This window comes from Lissotriton helveticus, chromosome 7 (assembly GCF_964261635.1).
Source record: "Lissotriton helveticus chromosome 7, aLisHel1.1, whole genome shotgun sequence".
Classification (NCBI taxonomy): domain Eukaryota; kingdom Metazoa; phylum Chordata; class Amphibia; order Caudata; family Salamandridae; genus Lissotriton; species Lissotriton helveticus.
In genome coordinates this window covers 1,700,970,484-1,700,988,931 of record NC_136068.1, presented here as the reverse complement: position 1 = coordinate 1,700,988,931, position 18,448 = coordinate 1,700,970,484, and the positions used below count along the sequence as shown (strand labels likewise).

The following is an 18,448-nucleotide window of genomic DNA, read 5'->3' as shown; positions in this document are numbered from 1 at the left end:
TGCACTCTCTGGAGTGGGAATAGTAATTGTTACCCTCCCACTATCCAACGACTTCCCTACTGTTGCACTCTCTGGAGTGGGAATAATAATTTTTACCCTCCCGCTAACCAAAGCTTTCACTACTGTTGCACTCTCTGGAGTGGGAATAGTAATTTTTACCCCTACGCTATCCTACGCTTTCCCTACTGTTGCAGTCTCTGGAGTGGGAATAGTCATTTTTACCCCTACGCTATCCAATGCTTTCCCTACTGTTGCACTCTCTGGAGTGGGAATACTAATTTTTACCCTCCCGCTATCCAACGCTTTCTCTACTGTTGCACTCACTGGAGTGGGAATAATAATTTTTACCCATATGCTATCCAACACTTTCCCTACTGTTGCACTCTCTGGAGTGGGAATAGTATTTTTTACCCTCCCGCTATCCATTGCTTTCCCTACTGTTGCAATCACTGGAGTGGGAATAATAATGTTTACCCCTACGCTATCCAATGCTTTAGCTACTGTTGCACTCACTGGAGTGGTAATAGTAAATTTTACCCTTTCCTCTATCCAATGTAAAAATATTTTATATTTTTTATTAATATTACGTTCATATATATATATATATATATATGTATTAATAAATCAATTTGTATTTTTTTTACCTCACATTTATTATTTATTAATTTTAAGGTTATTTTAAGTATGTTTAAGTTAATTATATTTATTATTTCAGTAATTTTTAATTACTTTAAAGCATTTTAAAAAAATCAATATTTTGACTAACTATATTTTTTACAACGATATTTTTGATTCGATATTTTTGTACTTACCTGTTTGGAGATAGGAAGTAAATATTTTTGTATTCTATATTTTTTACTCAATATTTTGGTAGTTCTATATTTGTGTCATCGATATTTTTTCAGTGATCTGCTTAAAGCCTCCACCCAGGATCTCCTGCCCCACCTTAATGTCAGCCAAGTGGGCCGATAGACTGACCATGTAGGCCAGCTGATCATGATTCGGTGCGTAAAGGCAGCCCAATGTAATTTCCCAGGCACAAGAGTCATCCGGCTAGTAGGACATACCTGCCCTCTTTGTCCATTATGGTACGTGTCGCTTCAAAAGCGACCCCTGGACTTGCCCATATCAACAACAAGCAGGCATATGCTGAGTATGTGGTGGCAAGTATCTGCCCTCTCCATCACCTACGCTGTCTATCTACTTCCCTTTGGAGGAGGTGTGTCTCTTGCAAGAGGGCTATCAGCACACCCCGTCTTTTCAGATAGCTGTGAATGTTATGTTATTTGGACATTGACCCCAGCCCCCTATTGTTCCAGGTAAGGGATTTCAGCTTGAGGTGTGATGTGGATATTCTAAGTGATTCCGCCCCCCCCCCCCCCTCTCGTGATCCCCATCCCACCCCAGCCCAGGAGAATAGAAATAGCCTGACTTACAAACAGAACAAATTAAACCCAAAAAACCCAAACAGTGAACAACTCCCCAGTCCCACAGCATACTGGCAACGGCCATCTGCCCAAACCATAAATGCATCTTTCGAGTTCAGTAAAGGGTCCAAGCCACCATGACAACAGCCTATGGGGGATTGTGGCCACACAAATTGGCACACTGAGGTGTGCGAGATAGTGTTGTATGGTGTTGCGTTTTGCAGTGCGGTGCCTCATGCACCGGCCTCAATGGTACTCCAGCCCTGCCAATGTCACCATGGTTCAAGGCAGTATTGGCCCTTGCAGAGTGCCCAGAGTTATGGTAGCTCTAGGCATAAGGCTTAGCTAAATTATCTCATCTGCGGTTTTCGGCATCACCACGTGCAAGTCAAGGCTTACCTTGCGAGAGGAGTCAGATTCTTCAGTTTGTTTATTTATAGGTTTGGTAGAGTGCCTGAATCACCCCCAAAGGGGTATCTCTGCGCTATGGCCATGCTACGGGAAGACTGACGGAACAGTTTTAGAACAGAACGCTCGTAAGAATTTTTCTAAATTGGCGATAATCAGAACATTGTCTCAGATGGATAGATAGCTGGTTCCAATAGGGGAGCAAGGTAGGAAAAAGCTTTCCCGCCCAACCTTGTTTTCCTGACCTGGGAGACCAGGAGAAGAGATTTGGTTCCAGAGCGAAGAGTCCTGGAAGGGACGTAGTGATTAAATTTCTCAGCGAGATAGGAGGGGCCATTGTCATACAAGGCCTTATGAATGGAGAAGCAGGTTTTAAACGTAATGCGCTTTCGCACCAGGAACCAATGAAGCTGTTGGAGAGAGGAAGGGAGGCAGTTCCGGGGGGGGGGGGAGCGTTCATGACAAGGCACGCCGCGGTGTTCTGAAGCACCTGCAGTCTGCATAGCGAGGATTCATTGGCCGAGACCAGGAGAGCGTTGCAGTAGTCTAAGCAGCTTAATACCATTGTCTGAATAAGGATTTTACGTGTAGATTCTGGGAGAAAATGAAAAACTCACCCAGCACATGGAAGCATGAGCCAGTGGTATAAGCTGAATGCTCCTTCATGGCCAGTGCCTGATCTAGCGTATGCCCAGATTCTTAACAAGGATCTTGGGAGCAGGAGGAATACCAAGGTCCGCTGGCCACCAATCTGGTATCCACAACAGAGGTGCCTCTCCGAAGAGCATAATCTCGATCTTCCCTACATTGAATTGAAGAAAAGTACTTCTCATCCAATTGGCGATGGCTGTCATTCCAGGAGGGAAGGTAGACTGAACAGAGAGAGTGGATTTATTAAATGAGAAGAGATGCTGAGTGTCGTCAGCGTATGACATGGGAGTGAAGCCACAAGTCTTAAGGAGGTTGGCCAGGGGAGCAACATATATTTTGAACAGGGTAGGGCTCAGATATGAGCCCTGAGGTACTCCCTTGGTCAGATCCATAGTCTTTGATCTGGAATGGACCTAGGTTAATAGTCTGAGAGTGGGAGGAGAGGAAGGTCGTCATCCACTGAAGGGCTGAGTCCAATTTCCTCCAATCTCCTGAGCAGGATCTGGTGAGAGACCGTGTTGAATGGGGCAGAGAGGTCCAACAGCACAAGAAGCGTGGATTGGCCGCTAACTAAGGTCATCCTGATATTATCCATGACACCCACCAGGGCAGACTCTGTGCTATATTTGGGCCTGAAACCAGATTGAGAGGAATCCAGACTACCAGTAGATTCGACATGGTCGGACAGATGTTTATTGATGTACTTTTCCAGTACCTTGGTCAGGAGAGGTAGTAAAGAGATGGGTGGGAGATTGGAAAGGTCTTCTATAGGGACCTTGATATTCTTACAAATAGGGATGACCTGTGCCGTCTTCCATTCCATAGGAAGATGACCCTCTCTCAAAGATAGATTGAGAAGAGTACCTATTGGCGAGGACAGTTGTTTAGATAGGGAAGAATACATTTTTGCCGGGAATGTCAAGGGGAGACCCTGATTTTCCTGTCCATAGTAATGATTCCACATCTTCACAGGTCAGAGTGGGGAAGCTCTCCAACAACTGTGTCTTTGCAGATGTGGGTGGGTTATACAATGTAGCATCCTGCTGCTGTCTCCCTGCAGAAGTAATCTTGTCATAGATAAGCTAAATTTTCTGTGTGAAGTACTAAGCAATGTCATCGCAGAGGACTTAGTAAGGAGTCTCTACATTGTCACAGGCCTTGGGGTTGGTAAAAGAGTTGAGGATCTGGAATAGGGCTTTAGGGGCGTTCCCTGCCAGGGCCAACTGTAAAGTTATAAAAGCTTTCCGTGCAGCCTTTATATTTTTATGGTAATGGGAGAGAGCTGTCTTAAATCTGTCTTTGTCAATCTCATCATGGGTTCAGCTCCAACATCTCTCCCGATTTTTACACTGTTGTTTTTTGGCACGGAGCTCGGGAGAAAATCAAGCTGTCTGAGGGTGCCTAGCTGAACTGGGAAGTGATTTAAGAGGCTGTAGCTGATCAATGGCTAATTTAACAGCGGAGTTATAAAGGCCTAAACCGTCCTCTATGTTATTAGGTTCTACATTCCAAGTTGCAGAAAAAGCAGCTTGAAAGCGACCCAGGAAGATTTGATGCCATTGTCTACGAACACAGTGGGAAGCAGGTTAGGGTGCATTGTACACCCTGGAGCCCATGATATAGAAGTCAATAAATGCATTCTCATACCAAGTCAACAGCCGGGGGGATTCACATGAAATACTGGGAAAGTTGGTAAAAACAATATCTAATGTGTGACCAGTGGTGTGTGTTGGGCCATCATTGATTTTAACTAAGTCTAAAAAAGCAAGGTCTGCTAGAAGCATTAACGCGTCAGAGAAAGCCGTACACTCACTGTGTACATTGAAATCTCCCAGCAATAAGACGTTCTTGGTAGAGATTACGTGGGGGGCTATCTGTGAGCTGAAGAGAGAAGTCTGTAGGGGGACCTGGAGGCCGGTAAACTAAGGCACCTTTCCATCTAAGTTGTGAGAGAAGGTCTATACGAAAGACTACAATTTCAATGTTATCATTACACCGTTGCCCAAGTATGGAGACCTTAATACTGTCTTTATGGACTATGGCTATCCCACCCACCCACCTTGGGCTGTCTATCCAATATTTGGCTCCTGTAGCCTTCTGGCAATGCTATTGTGATGATGGGGGTGGAGTTAGGCATCAGCCATGTTTCCGTCAAGAATCCTATATCCAGGTTCTCGTAAGTAAGGAGATCCCTGTGGCGCGGTGGAGAAGCAGACCTGGACAACTAAGGTTTCCATAAAGGGTTGTCTTTTAATGGCTGACAAGTAAGGCTTTTGATAAGTCAGTCTTTAGTGGACAAAACACAAAAATAGTGGGTCAGAACACATAAATGACAGTCTTTGATGTAAGGAATTCTGGGAGCTGTAGTGTGGCCCGGTTTCTTCCTGGTGATTGAGTGATGATTAGGTGTTCCAGTGACTCGCAGGTTTGTTGAGTATATCCCAGTTGGAATAGAAGACCTCCAACAGCAGGGAAGGGAGTGAAAAAGGGGAAAGAAAAACAAAACGTCAGGGGAATGTTTTGTTTCAGAATAATTGCTCGCAGAAAGCCGGGGAGGTGTGGGGGGGGGCTTTTCACCACTACCGCCACCAGTGTGTCTTTTCCACGTACTGTTTCTATTATGAAGAGGCTCCAGGTTCCCCACCTCCCGTAACTACCTCCCCTCTGGATACCTCTAATGCGCGGCCCCACACAAAGCCGAACCACCCCCGTACTTTGTTGAGCCACGTCCCTCCAGGGCCGTGGCTCACTGCTGCGTGTTGCCAGGTTGGGTCTGGCTGCCGTCTGTGTCCTCGTCTGGTGCTGCTTCGCTTCGCCGCGTCCCCCGGACCGACAAGTCTTCCTGCTTTTCTCGGTGTCTCCTTTCTTCGTCCGTTGGCGTCACGATGAAGGTCTTCACCAGCGTCTTCACCCGGCTTGTTTCAACGGTCGGTCCTGTTGAACAACGCCTCCCTCCTAGGGTAACCAACTGGCATGGGTGCAAATTCAGGACGGTCAGCGTCAAAATTCAGGACAAAGGGTCAAAATTCAGGACAAAAATTCAGGACAGAAGGTTAAAATTCAGGACAAAAATTTGGGACAAAACATAAGTTTTACAGACATATCAGAGGAGGTGGCACAATCATATATATAAGTAGATAGACAACCAAAATAAATACAAGTCAAAATAAGTTTATATAAGGTTGCGTCAGTTTTTCAGTATGCGTGCAGCTTTGCAAAGCGACATCGGGCCCTTTCGCCAATCAAGGTTTGTGCTAGTAACAATAAACATTAATAAATAGTATTTTTTTCAAGTCAAGTCAAAGAAGTCTTTATTCGATATTTCATCATAAAAGACATGCTACACAATATACATAATGAATATTGTATCAAAATTACAATAAAAGGAATCAAGTAAAAAGATGTGAGCAATATGTTAAGACAATAAATTAATATACAGTTAAGAACAAGCTAAGAATAATATTAAATCACAAACGTCAAGACTTCATTACACACTAAAAGAGGCAATTATAAAACCAGTCCAATAAAAAACCATTTCATTAATTGGCACAACAAACTACTATTCCAGCTAGCGGTTTACACAGCAGTCAAAAGGACCTTGATCAACCTTGCCCGTAGGATCCATGCCCAGCCCCGGAATTTTGCAACCCCAATTACAACCAGTGACGATGTATCTTTTTTTTAAATTCTACTGGCTGCTTTAGCTGAGCGTGTGCCCAGTATTCTACATACTGGGCGTAACCACTTTTGTCTTGGTGCGTGGTACAACGGGCAAACAAAGAGAAAATGATCTACTGTTTCACCCAACTCTAGACAGTGGGCAACGACCAGACCCATCGTGGCCCCAGGACCTGGTTAGGCCCCTAAGCGGAAGTGACCCTACTCTAAATTGATGGAATAACTTGCGATCCATAGGTCTAGTGATGACATCCCAATAATTTTCCAACTGGCTGGCATCCTTCACTACCACAAAGGACGCCGTGAGAGATCCATCTGTCATTATGGAATGCCTTTTACAAACAATCCTCTCTCAGTACATGCCTCTCAACACATTTTTTGTGGGAAAAGTAGCTTTGTCTGGGTTGGACCACAAGTCCCCCAACCCCATATCATATAGGGTATTTCTTATGGGAGCCCTGAAGATCCTTAACTTCCAGACACGCTTTCGCATAGAACGAAAGTTCTGGCATATTTTTGTATTTGTATGTTGAAATCTGTCTTTTAAATGTACAGTGAAAACGCTATTAGTTATTCTATTTTAATTTTCTCCAGCATGGCGCCAAGACAAAAGCAGAATGCTTTGCCCTAGTCCCATGCAGGAGAAGGTACACCACATACTGTCACTACATTTGGGCCCACTCTCATTCTAAAGTGCTAATCAGCTGCAGTCTCAGAATGACAATGGGCCAGTCCACGGTCTGCACTAGGTCCGGGAGGGGCTGCTGCAGGCAGCCTCTACAGATTAAAAGTTAAGAGCGAGAGGCCCCGAGTGAAATCTTTTAAACTCACGGGGCCTCTCGCACGGGAAACAGCATTCCTGAAATTTACTATTTCGATTTCAGTATGATGCCTGTAAGGCGTCCGTAATTTGAGATCCCCAAATTACGGACGGGTTACAGACATCATACTAAAATGACGGACGGTCCGTGAAATTTACGGACGGTTGGTCACCCTACTCCCTCCAGAGTCCTCCGTTTTGAAGTTGTTGGGATCAAGTGACCTAGTCACGTGATCCGGGATGTCTACCGGCTTAAAGGGCCAGTATTCTTAAAACAAGGGCTGTGAAAACAGAAGAGGAGACGGGGAGAGATAAGGGGGAAAACGTTCCATTGAGGGGCCCCCAGAATGCTCGTCCTCACAATCCCATACCTCAACAGCATGTTTTGGCAGGGATCTAACATTACTTTAAAAACCTTTCCAACCTTGGTTGGAGTTGTTTAGCAGCTTCTTTAATTCTAAAATAGATAAAGTATCATTGTTGGAGGTGTAGAGACGTTTATTCCGGGTAGAGCACCAAGAGTCACTGTGCATAAGTTCAGTATCTGGTATAATACTTTGGTAGCGGCAGGATTTACAAGAGAAGGGCCCTCCAGTACAGCCTGGGTCCCAGCCACGTCCCGAGAATGATAGAGGCACAGGGACGGTGAGCCTTTCCTCAAGTCAAGTAATTTCTTACTTGAGTAAGACACTTTGGGGACCGGGTCCTGTTCTGGAGTGAAAGGGGCAGGGTTCCTTGCTCCTGGCGACGGCAGGGCGCCGACAAATGCAGACAGGCTTGCCTTTGCTGCGCCTTTGGTGCGTCACCAGCGCGCCCGCTGCAGGCGTCCGCTGCACGTCTTGCCTGGCATACAGTTATGTAGATGGAGGGAGGCCACTAGAATGCTAACCTCCCTCTCAGTTGGAAGTCGCCCTAGTCTCCCTCCACACAAAAGGGATGATCCTGCGGTGGACCGAGGAGAAGCGACAAAAGAAGTAGGTAAAAGTAAAAAGCAACAAGTAAAAATAAAGAAGGCTTAAAATCACATTTTAAAAGTTAGTGGAATACTTTAAACAAATTCAGAGCAGCAATGTACCAGCATGAGGAACTAGCATCAGCCTTGCTCCTCCGCATCCACCACGCGTCTTGCCTGGCATCCAGTTATGTTAAGGGGGTTGAGGCCGCTAGAACGCTAACCTCCCTCTCAGCCGGAAGTCTCCCTATTCTTCCTCCACGCAAACGGGCGCATCCGGCGGTGGACCGAGGAGAAGCGACAAATGACGTAGGTAAAAGTAAAGAGAAACAAGTAAAAATATAGACGGCTTAAAATCACGTATTAAAAGTTAGTGCAATACTATAAACAAATTCACAGCAGCAATGTACCAGCGTGAGGAACGAGCGCCAGCCTTACTCGTGCACTTCCGCTGCATGTCTTGCCTGGCATCCGGTTATGTAGAGGGGAGCTAGAACGCTAACCTCTCTCTAAGCTGGAAGTCACCCTAGTCTCCCTCCACGCAAACGGGATGATCCCACGTGGACCGAGGACAAGCGTAAAAATAAAAGTAGGTAAAAGTAAAGAGCAACAAGTAAAAATATAGAGATGGTGACCCTGCTTCTGATGGGGAGCCACCTTGACGGACAATCTCGTTCAACTGCTTGCAGTGCCGCTGCTCACTGATGCTCAGTCTGTAAGGGGTTTTGTTTCTTTGACAGGGTGAGCTCAGATCTCGGTTTGGATAGCTTTCAGGGTTTGCGGCCCTCAGTTGTAGGGGGTCTTCCCTGTGTAGTCTGGGGGGGTTTCAGTTTCATTAGCCTCAAGGCTTCTTTAGGGTCTTCATAGAAGTGGGTCTTGTCATCCAGGACTACACGAAAACGTGCAGGAAACATGAGGGAGTATAGAAGGCCTTCTTCCCTTAGAACTTCCTTAACCTCTAGAAATGAGGCACTTTGCTATTGTTCACTATAAAGAGACCATCCGTGCGAGCTTTCTGTAACAAGATGTCTCTATCCCTATAGTGCAGGAGCCTAGGGACAACCAGTCGCAGGGGACGGCCCTGACGCAGTTTTACACTCTTACAAGGGTGTAAAACTGCGTCAGGGTCGAGATTGTGAATGATATAAATGAAATAACCAACACAAATTTTAACAAAATACCGTCAGAATTTAGGAAACTACTCAAAGTTTGGGGGGCCTTCCCCTGTCATTTATGGGGTGCTTGAATATACTAAAAATGACAAACCTCCCAAAATGTACGTACATTTTTTAATACATACCACGGGAATTAAAAAAAGAATAGCTACACAAGTTGAAAGTGGAACGGAGTAGCTTTGTATGGGCCTCAAAGGGGGTCAGAATAGCATGGAGAAATATTCAGAGGAAAAAAGAACACAGAGGGATAGCTAGTCCAGACCTACTTGAGTACTGCAGAGCATCCCAAATTAAGAATATAAGAGTACTGTTAAAAGAACATCATACTTACCTCATCTATCCACAAGTAATGACCAATGTAGAAGGTAGTCACTTTCTATACAAATTTGGACTTTCAAAATTCTTCAAAAAATTTAAATTGAAGTTATAATGGTCAGCTTCCAAACTGTGGTATCAAACTAGGAAATCTCTGAAAATGCCTTATTATAGTGACAATGGCCATTATGGGCGTCTCCAGGTACCTCAGAATACCTAAAAGATAGGGTCGCTATCTCACTGAGAAAAGAAGGCATAACAAAGTGGGGACAACTCATAAAAGGAAATGCTCTAATTGGATGGAACCAACTCACATCCATGACTAAAGGCTCAGTATCAAAATTCAAGTATTACCAGCTAGTGAGCTGGGTCAAGACCCTTGGGGAAGACGAGACAGAAAGTAGGGATATGGAGAAGAAAAAACAAGGAAATGAGGTACTAAAGAAGGAGGTATCAAGTTGGTAATGGGCATTTATATCGACCAGCAAGGAGGAGTTTACCTACCTGGCGTGATCGGGGAGAAGGAGCTGCCGACGCTGGATCTATAAGATACATGGCAAGTATCTATGTCTACATGTTGGTATATTGTCAAAGCTGCCTCTTTAAGAAAAAACATTTGTTCACTACACATAGAACCTACTGGTCGCCAAAGAGGTTGCCCAAACTAAACAAACAGAAGGGGAAAATTTGCTCTAAATTTGGGGAAGAGATAGCGAATGACATAAACATGTTTCGGCAGTGCCCCCAGCTCCAGAAATCTTGGAATGAAGTTGGTAAGGTACTTAAGGAATTGCTGGGCCAGCAAATAGTGGTAAGCATAGATCTTGTTATATTTGGGGTTCAACCTCACATCGAAGTTTCCCCCAAATTAAGTAAACTACAAGAGAACCTCCCTTTTGTCTTAATCTTACTAGCTGGATGTGAAGTATGTATTAAGTGGATATTACACTATCCATCAACCCAGTGGGAATGGTTAGCATTGGTACAGAGGGTTAATAAGTAAGATCGTGGGAGGCAAGCAAGAGATTTGGATTCTGGGACATCTGGGAGCAGAAACAAATAGCACACAGCAGGCAGGTTGAAGGGTCTGTGGATGTCCAATGATTATGCAATAGCAACAACTTGCAAGCAAGATGCTTGTGTGAGTAGCTATGAATGGAATGGAATGGGAAAAAGGGGGTCCGGGCGGATGGCAAAAAATCTCCCCTACTCTTCCGTGTTCATAGTAGTCTGATCTAAGACAGAATAGTTACAACCAGGACCCCCCGAAAACCTCCTACTCTAATTTATTGCACAATGAGGACTAAAGAAAAAAAAATAATTTTAAAAAACTGCGCCAGGGTCCCTTGGGCTACCACCATGCTGTGGTATGCCCCCATATTTCTGTTTTCGACCCCCTTCGGCAGCCCCAGTATTTGGATATTGTACCGCCGGCTACGTCCCTCCCCATCTTCCACTCTGCGCTTCAAGTTCCTGACCTTGTTAGTAAGTCCTGCCACCTGCTGAGTCAAGCCCTTCTGCGCTGGGGTTAACTCTTCAAGACCCGATTCCACCACCTTCACCCTTTCATTCAACTTCTGGTGTTCTGCACAAAGCAGCCCAAGGCCTACGGACACTGTGCTAATGTCTTTGTGCAACGTTGCCTTGGTGTCTGAAATGACCTCTTGGATCTTGGATAGTTGCTGTTGGATGGGGTCGGCCTTTGATTGTACCTACAGGCTGCCCTGTGCTTGTTCTTGTGGATCTTCATCCTGTTCTGGTGCAGCCACTGTTTGTTTCTCCCTAGTTTTGCCATTGTCGTGGATTAAGAAAAGCACAACCTGTAAAAATCCGTGGGGGCCCTTTAGTAGCGCCATCCAGGTGTATGAAGGTAGGTCTTGGTGTGGACTCCGCCGGCGCTTGGCTTCAGTGTGAGCTTCCAGGGGTCAGGCACCTGCCAGGAACCAATAAGCGGGAAAACAGGCCCCTTCGATGTTGTCAGGCCCAGGAGTCTGCAGCACCAGTGTGTACACCCCTCTAGGCGCCCCTCAATGCTAGGCGATTAGCAAAGGTGAGTCATCTCTGGCTTCCACATGCAGCAAGGTTTCTCAGGTCCAGTTGACTCTCTCCATGCCTACACCTCTTCTCCATTTGTTGCCTCTTCTGCCCTAGGGAAGGGGGCCTCTTAAGGTGCAACCTGGTAGGCTGCTGCCACTAATCGGGCTGCCCCGGGGGTAGCCTTTGGTTCAGCCTGCATCCCGGGCACGTCCCACTCCCACAGCACCCACGACCTCCCTCACAGTGCAGCCCCGTAGGGGCGATGATATATGTGGGTTCAGAAACTTCTCACTGTTTCTCAGGGCTGTTGCTGGGCCCCGACTTGTGATGGGAGCTGCCCTACTCCCGGTTGTGGTAGTTCTTCGCTAACCAGAGTCTGGTCAAGGCCCATGCCACAAGCCCAGCTATCTCACAAGCCTCACACAGGTCCTGCTGTGACAGCTCCTCTGTGGACCACGCTCTCCTGCCGGCCCTGGCCTTCCACCACTCCCGTCCGGATGACACACTGAGCTGATGGGGTTCCAACACTGCGGTGCAGCACCCCAAAGACCCTGCCACTCAGGGTTGGCCCCAGGGACTCAGCTCCCACACAAGGCCCCCAGAGTGTTGGCTCAGGATCAGTCAGACTCCCCCAGATGTAGTAGTGGCTCAGATGAACTTCCCAGTCCTCAGGCCCAGGATCCCCCAGCGGTCGGGGGCCAAACACGCCTATCCATCCCGCCTTAGGGTTGCTGGGCCCTGATCTAGGCCTGAGAGTGTGCCACGCCATTACGGTGCTGCTGGTCTGGCTGGATTCTGCTTCTGCCGGTGCTCCTCTACACCTGTCTGGACCCACTGCTGAGATGGCGTTGCTGGTCTGATGGGATCCACTTCAGCTGCACCACACTCCAAAGGCTCTGACGATCAAGGCGATCCCCAGGGGCATAGCCCCCACACCAGGCCCCCAGAATGTTGGCCCGGGATTGGTCAGGCTTCCCCAGCTGTGGAGGCAGCCCCCTGCGCCTCTCAGTCCCCAGGCCACAGGATTTGCCAGGGCGGGGGGGCCAGTTGCTTCTTCTTGTCTCACCATAGGATCACTAGGCCCAAGAATGCGCCAGGGTGAGATGGGGCCGCTGATCCAGTGGGGTTCCGCTTCTGCTGCAACATGTTTTACAGGCTCCACCAATCAGGATTGCCCCCCCAGGGGCTCAGTCGCCATACCAGACCTCCAAAGCAATGTCCCAAGATCAATCAGACTCCCCCAGCTGTAGGGGCAGCTGCGCTGGCGCTTCCCGGTCCTCAGGCTGCAGGATCTACCCAGGGCAAGGGACCAGTCCCGTCCTCCCACCCCACTGTAGGTTCGCTAGGACCTGATCTAGGCCTCAAGAATTTGTAGCACCCACTCGCCATCTTGTCCCACAGACCCAGGGCCGCAGGGACCAATAGGGAAAAAGGACTGGTCACATCCCCTCACCCCGTAGGAGGGTCACCAGGCCCCGATCCTAGCCCTGAAAGTCCACTGCTCACTTTCGCCTATTTGTGACTGCCTCAATGCAACCCCCTTCATGGTGGCTGTTCAGGTCTTCATGCCCCTGGCCTGTCCATGGTACCGGCCTCGCTGCAGCCAAGGTGAAGCTCAACGATGCCCGGCTGCCGCCAATGGTCCCACAAGTTTCTCCCAGTCTTGCTCGGTCGCGGTTCCGGGTGGGTAGCTTGGGTCTGTTGCTGCGCTTTTGGGTTCAGTTGGGTGGGGGCCACTCGGCGCACTTCTCCGTGGGGCAGCCCTCACACCGGGCCCGCAAGGTGCGGCTCCCAAGCCGATCGGCTCTGCCAGTAACACCCTTGGTGTTACTATGCGTGCGGCTCCGTGAGCTGTGGGATTCACGTATGTGGTGTCACTCTGGGGTCACACAACCACCTCAGGACACCCGGGCTGGAGATTACTCCAGTATTGGGCGGATTAATGGCAGGCCGGTGCGGAGCTCTTCGCTCACTTGTACGCCATCTTCAGCCGGCAAACCACGCCCTCCATCCAGATTACCTAATTTGTCAACAGTGAGCATTCATCTCCCTGAGCCAACTTGCCAGCAATCGAAAAAATTATCACTGAATGTCCATTTTAGGGTTCTTCTCCTAAATAGCTATTGCAAAGCTATCTACCTTACAAAATATTAGTGCCCAAACATGTACAAACAAAATATTGGCCATCAAAACGTAATTAAAATGACCAAAATATATACTACAAAAATATAACTATTGAAAAATAGTTCTGTTTTTTAAGTAAAATATTTCAAATTTCTGCTACCCAAATATTGTCTATGATTAACACAGTAGTTTACAATTGCAGCTAGACAATGTAACATAGTGTGCTAAAATATTGTTGCAGTTAGTGTATAACAAATTATCTCTATCAATCTCTCTATGCACCAAATCCAAATCACTCACAGACGGGTGCTTTTGTATGGCAGTGCACTCCACCAATATATCGGCTCTCATTACAAAAGTTAAGGAAAGTAAGCACTCACGGGCGGTGATTTTCAGGATTTTTTATTCAGAACAAACAAACCCGCTTCGGCAAACTGCCTTCCTCGGTGTTACCAGCACACCAGAAAGCAGCCATCTTTTAGCCATTTACGAGAATGTTTAACAATCAAAAAAGGACTAAACTTATTATGTTACTCTCAGTAAGTTATGTTAGTGTGCAATGTAATAATTTCCATTAACATTGTTCATCTACTTTAATGTAGAAACAGTCAGGGGACACAATTATTTCATATTGAAATTAAAATTAGAACTCCTTACATTAATGCTGGTGTGCTAAAATGATACAATATTCATCAATGCCATTTTAGTTATTGAAAGATCACTCAGTTCCTATGTTCCTATTTCATCCATTGCTCTCGCCGTATATCGGTAAACCATAAAATGATTTACATAAATGGTACAATGGTTCAGAATTTCATTTCAGTTATTTCATGCTCTCAACACCAGTACATACATTTCTATCATTCGTCCCGCCGTTTATCGGCGAAACCATCTTGTGACCCCTTACCTGATACATATACGCTGTGGATCGGCAATAGTCCCTATTATTTGTTGTTAATACACAATTCATCAATTAGGCAAGCTAAATATTAAATTCATTTCATTTTCATCAGAATTTCAATTCAATCCAGATTTAAAATCGCATTCTTAACCACTTCGACGCTCATGACGAGCTCAGCTCGTCATGAGTTATGCCTCTCGTACACTCATGACGAGCTGAGCTCGTCATGTAACGCGGACTTCCGCAAAAGTCAGCGCACAGCGGGAAAACCGCTAGCGCGCATGCGGTTAAGGAACTTTATCACATTGACTGTTCATTTATAAATTCAAGGAACATTAGATACCCAACTGCGATGTAATTCCTCTCCACTGTTGAGGCCTCTAGAAAACTTTGGGCCATATTATCAAGAAACGGCGATACATTATCACCGCTTTTATTGGCAGGAAACTGCTACTAAAGTGACGATAATGGGCTTGATAATATGCCCTTGTGAATTCCCATTGAAGCCCAGGTTCTGGTGTTAACACAGACACAGCTATGTTGAATTTCTTCCTAGATTGCTCAGTCTGAGGACGAAACTGTTTTGACCATTTCCACTTTTGTCTTTGGCATTGTTAGATCTGGGGGTCTCTAGTTGGCAATGGATTTCACCTTTGGCCAAATAGGGACCCTTACTTCTAAGTCAGGATAAGGGGATTACACTCCTTAACCCCTTCGCTGCTCATGACGAGCTCAGCTCGTCATGAGGCACACTGGAGCTGTGCTTATGACGAGCTGACCTTGTCATGAACAATGGGATTATCAATCAATCAGCACAGGAGGGGAAAAGTCATAGCAGCCAAGGTGTTGATAACCCCTGCTCACCCCCTTGGTAGCTTGGCATGAGCAGACATGCTTATTTCAGAGGCAGTGTGTTAAGCATTTGTGAATATACACAGTAATACAGTGATGACACTACAGATGGACACAACACAGGTTTTATAAAAATAAGTATTCTTTATATAGAATTAACACAAGACCACAAACGACAAAAATCCACAATAATACACTTAAGATTACTTAAAAGATGATTAAAGTCTCTTAGTGCAAGTTGTTGGTAAATGCGACAAAGTTCTCAACAAAGTACCTGGATGCTTAACGCAAAGTGAACAAAAGGCTCGCAAAAGTGTAGATGTGTTGGTTCCGTGACCCAGGGGAACGGTTCCGTCCTTCCTCAATGCTTGCACAGAGTAGGAGACTCGCCGTGAGCCTTACTGGTGCGGAGGTGATGCGTAGATTCTCGGCCTGCGGGCCCGTTGCGGTGCGCAAGTTGGCGCCTTGATGCGATGCGACGATCCGGTTGCGATGCGAGAAGATGGCGCCCTTGATGCGGCGATGCTATGACGATGCGATGTCGCCCTGGCAGCCTTGCGACGGCTCTGTACTTTGGAGCCGCGGCAGGCCCTGCAACGCGCTTCTCCGGTGATGCGATGGCGACTCTCTCGATGGCGTCACACTTCTCCGGTGATGCGACAGCAGGCAGTTCGATGAACACACTCGATGATTTCAGCTGCGGCGGCGACATGCTTCTTCTCGATGCGTCGCGCTTCCAGCTCCCAGCAGCACACATGTGTCTGGAGTCAGAATTCCCAGCAAGGAAATTCAGGAGGGAGCTGGAGGTGAAAACTTTTGTCCCTGAGACTTCAGCAGGAGGCAAGCACAGTTCAAGCCCTTGGAGAATATTCTGTAGATGAAAGTCCTTACAAAGTTCCTTCTCCTTTCCCTTGGCAATGAAGCAACGACTGCAGGCCAACCCAGCAAACAGCACACTGGCAGAGGGGCAGTCCAAACTCCTGCAGCTTCCTTGGTTCTTCTCCTTGGAAGAAAGGTTTCATGTTCCAGAAGTGATCTAATTTCTTGGGATCAGGGTCCCAATAATTATACCCCAAAATCCTTTGTTCTCTGAAGGCATAAAGGCCTCTGTCTAGTCCAAACCAATTCCTGAGCACTTTGTTTACATGACTCTCTTCTTCCTTTCACAGTGCAGGGCAGAGACATCAGCCGCCCCATGGGAGGTGGAGCCAGCACAGGGGAGGGAAGATACAGCTCTGGAGCACTCTGTTGACATGATTCCTCCTCTCCTTTCACAGTGCAGGGCAGAGACATCAGACAAGCCACAGGGGGTGGAGCCAGCATTCTAGAGGGAAGGCCCAGCCCTATTCAAGTCCCAGGTGCAACTCCTCCCTCCCATCTATATGTGGTAAATAAATAAATAATACCCTATTTTTGGATGAATGAATGAATAACAGATAGCTCAATAAATAAGAGTCAAGATTCGAGGTAGTAGGAGTTTCTGCAGGTTTATTACAGCATAAGGACAGGATCAGGACAACCTGCATAGGAACAGAATGACAGGGGAAAAGAGGCCCGGCAGCTGCCGGGGCTTGGTCTGGGATGAGCTCGCTAACATTCAATAACAAGACATTCATTTATATACATAACGCAAACACATAGCATTACATTGCAGTAGGCGTAGCAGTGGGTGGAGCAGAAGGCATGACGTGTAGCAGTCGCGAGAGATAACAGTAAAAAGAGGTGTAACTGGGAGTTTACTTAGACATGTGAAGTAAAACGTAACAGAATATGTCATGAATGGGCGGACACATAGGAGGGGGCTACCTAAGGAGCCGGGACCTCTAACCTAATGGTGCGCGAAAACTGGCAATGACGTGTTACTAGGAGAAGCTGGGGGCTACGAACTCTGTGCTAGGAGCAGAGACTAGAGTCTGGAGGGTCGGAGCGACATGTACCTAAACCCTATCTGGTATCTAATGTTTAGGGAACATGTTGATATAAACTAGAAGTCATGAGGGGAGAGGCTAACTTGATTCTAAGACTGGACCATGCATTATTCTACATGAAATGCGTGATGAAGAATACTAAATGACCATTAAATACAGTATTTCTCTAACAGGGAGACGAGAAGGCTAGACAACGACGGAAACTATTGATGCAGTTCAGTAGCTTAGGAATGCAGAGGAGGAGGACTGAACTGATAGCTGGAACTATAACATACTTTTGGCAGACTTAGAGGCAGGGCCGGGCTGCACCGGGCAGTGCGAGGCAGGAAGTAAGTGAAAGGTCGAGGATACAGGTGGGGGCTGTATCGCTCCTCAGCGAGGCTTTCAGGAGACAGGAGCTGAATCCAGGGTCCGGGCCCTTTTGAGGCCTAGAAACGGGGACTTTATAATGGAATAACGTGCACACTGAGAAACGTGGCAACATTATTTTACATAGGCCTGATATTCGTAGTATTCACGAGGACTGGAAACTAACATATTAGAGGTGGACACAACTGTAATTGCGTCATTAATCAGAAATGGGGAATAACATATGCATATTGGTCATGCATACATAACATATGATGGATGGGGCGTAGGGACACAGAACATGGCAAAATTTACTTTTCCACATTCCCTCCTTGTCACTACGTTTCCATCAGGAAACATCAATATTCATGATACCGTCTATCATTTCATACAGTACCATTTGCTCGTCTCGAATTGTCTTGGAACGGGATTTAGAACGGGGCTTGGGACTAGGAATACAAGAGGTAGCACACATGCTGCAAATCGCAGGGCCACATTGTATACAGAGGCAGCAGCTAAATATGATCGCTACTGCAATACCTAGAAAGGACAGGACTTTCCATCCCCATGCGGAAATTACATTCCAGAACCAACCGGACCATGTCCAGGTGCCTGGATCTTGATGTAACAGATGGGCAATTTTATGGAGTCTGGTTATAGCTGAATAAACAGACGGCGCGTTATTTGGAATGAAAATGCAACAACTGGATCCGAGAATTCTACAGGCCCCGCCCCTATCGGCCAGTATGACGTCAAGGACGAGACGATTCTGTAAAACGACAATTCTCATAAAGGATTGTTCTTCAGTTAAGTTACCTAGAGCAGAGGCAGT

General features: G+C 46.6%; 1 long non-coding RNA gene across 1 annotated transcript in view; it reads right to left on the bottom strand.

Annotated features, from left to right (window-relative positions):
• Positions 1–4,748: 4,748 nt before the first annotated feature.
• LOC144767627 (uncharacterized) overlaps positions 4,749–18,448 on the bottom strand; it is an 89,268-nt gene continuing 75,568 nt past the window's right edge. Inside the window, exon 3 of the long non-coding RNA XR_013598287.1 lies at positions 4,749–5,454. This is a non-coding gene — a long non-coding RNA (uncharacterized LOC144767627). The remainder of the gene's footprint in view (positions 5,455–18,448) is intronic.